The sequence below is a fragment of the Pieris brassicae genome, unplaced genomic scaffold (genome assembly GCF_905147105.1).
Source record: "Pieris brassicae unplaced genomic scaffold, ilPieBrab1.1, whole genome shotgun sequence".
Classification (NCBI taxonomy): Eukaryota; Metazoa; Arthropoda; class Insecta; order Lepidoptera; family Pieridae; genus Pieris; species Pieris brassicae.
Genome location: NW_025576214.1, coordinates 1 through 2,500, shown reverse-complemented (window position 1 = coordinate 2,500; position 2,500 = coordinate 1). Strand labels below are relative to the sequence as shown.

The 2,500-nt window shown below is 48.2% G+C and overlaps 1 non-coding gene across 1 annotated transcript in view; it reads right to left on the bottom strand.

The window, feature by feature from the left end:
• LOC123719771 overlaps positions 1 to 1,317 on the bottom strand; it is a 1,906-nt gene extending 589 nt beyond the window's left edge. The window contains exon 1 of the ribosomal RNA XR_006755870.1: positions 1 to 1,317. This exon is cut by the window's left edge and continues 589 nt beyond it. This is a non-coding gene — a ribosomal RNA (small subunit ribosomal RNA).
• Between the last annotated feature and the right edge of the window lie 1,183 nt (positions 1,318 to 2,500).

Here is a 2,500-nt window from a genome sequence, read left to right as displayed (position 1 = left end):
GCTGTTAATCTGTCAATCCTTCCGGTGTCCGGGCCTGGTGAGATTTCCCGTGTTGAGTCAAATTAAGCCGCAGGCTCCACTCCTGGTGGTGCCCTTCCGTCAATTCCTTTAAGTTTCAGCTTTGCAACCATACTCCCCCCGGAGTCCAAAATCTTTGGTTTCCCGGAAGCTGCCCGCCGAGCCATTGTAGTAACGTCGGCGGATCGCTAGATGACATATTTACGGTTAGAACTAGGGCGGTATCTAATCGCCTTCGAACCTCTAACTTTCGTTCTTGATTGATGAAAACACCTTTGGCAAATGCTTTCGCTGATGTTCGTCTTGCGACGATCCAAGAATTTCACCTCTAACGTCGCAATACGAATGCCCCCAGTTATCCCTATTAATCATTACCTCGGAGTTCTGAAAACCAACAAAATAGAACCGAGATCATATTCTATTATTCCATGCACGAAATATTCAAGCGGCATTTTGAGCCCGCTTTGAGCACTCTAATTTGTTCAAAGTAAAATTGTCGGCCCACCTCGACACTCACCGAAGAGCACCGCGATAGGATTTTGATATTGAACCGGCGTTTTACCGCCGGCTCACCGACGATATGCTCCGCAGACGTGTCAGTATCACCGCGGATGCGGTGCACCGACAGCGCGGCGCACAAATGCAACTACGAGCTTTTTAACCGCAACAATTTTAGTATACGCTATTGGAGCTGGAATTACCGCGGCTGCTGGCACCAGACTTGCCCTCCAATTGTTCCTCGTTAAAATATTTAAAGTGTACTCATTCCGATTACGAGGCCTCGTAAGAGTCCCGTATCGTTATTTTTCGTCACTACCTCCCCGTGCCGGGAGTGGGTAATTTGCGCGCCTGCTGCCTTCCTTGGATGTGGTAGCCGTTTCTCAGGCTCCCTCTCCGGAATCGAACCCTGATTCCCCGTTACCCGTGACAACCATGGTAGTCGCAGAAACTACCATCGAAAGTTGATAAGGCAGACATTTGAAAGATGCGTCGCCGGTACTGGACCGTGCGATCGGCAAAAGTTATCCAGATTCATCAAAATTAACGACTTCGGACGCATGGCCCTCCGCCGATTGGTTTTGATCTAATAAAAGCACTCATCCCATCACTGGTCAGAGTTCTGATTGCATGTATTAGCTCTAGAATTACCACAGTTATCCAAGTAACTGAGTAAGATCTAAGGAACCAAAACTGATATATTGAGCCATTCGCGGTATCGCCTTAATACGGCTTGCACTGAGACATGCATGGCTTAATCTTTGAGACAAGCATATAACTACTGGCAGGATCAACCAGGGAGCTGCTTACGCAAACGACACGCCTACACCGCGGTCACGCGGCTTCGGCGAGCCGCTGGCTCGGCGGCGTCGAGGGGCGCGCGCTTGCGCGCGCGCCTTCTCGACACGCGTGAACGTAACGCGTCGAATTTGCACGCGACGCGACGTTCGCGCTTCATATCGATAGACTAACTTTGACCGGTCTACGAGCGGCCGTCCCGTCACGATCTCGCAACGAGGTGATGTACAACGATGCTCGACCACTGTGAGGGACATAAAACTGCAACGAACACGACCCCGCGGGCGGGAATCGATGTTGTGACAATTTGAAAATTGAACATTCATCTAAACGCAACTTCTCAATTTTTATTCAATACGTTATTGTAAACATATTAAAACTCGGCTGGCAATTACATGCGCACACACACGCATGATTCGCACTAGATACGATCAACGCCCGGAGCTTGAGGGATAAATTCCAACACGACGCTGCGCACACCGTTTCGACGATGGGCGCGTGTGCGTCCTCTTTTATACATTCTTTACATATACGGTCGCCGTGGCGACCGCGCACGTGTCGAACACGCTAGGCGCCCTGCGTTGAGGTGTGCCTAGAAGCGTATTCTTTTAACATCACAGATAACACCGGGGGAGACGGTCCCAAATCTTGGTCGATTGGTAACATCACCATACGGTCTGCGAACGCGGTGCTATAATATAATTTTATATTATATTATATAAAATATGAGGAGGAGTAGTATGTATATTCTTTGTTATTTTGTGTTGACACAAGAGAGATATATAAAATGTACTATACACCACACACACAGAGAGAGAGAGAGCTGGGAAAGATCTCGGCGGTCTCGCATTCGAAATACGAATTTGATATAATTTCCTCCGAAAATCCATACCCATATCTATATCATCCATGCGCGAATATATGTATATAATATTCTCACACTTCGCACAAACACAAAAACAAGAACACATTCTATTCTCTCTCGTCCGTCGTTCGTGTCTATTTGAGACGAACGACGCGCGGCAACGAGAACGAGTCGACGCTGTGCGCACGACTGTTTCGCTCCACATCTATACCGAGAGCAATAGTCCGCGTCGGCATTGGAGCGGACGTCGAATGTTTCTCGTAGAGCGAGCGAGAGAGAGACGATTTTCATTTTATTATGTATGTGTATTGGCGTGCAGTA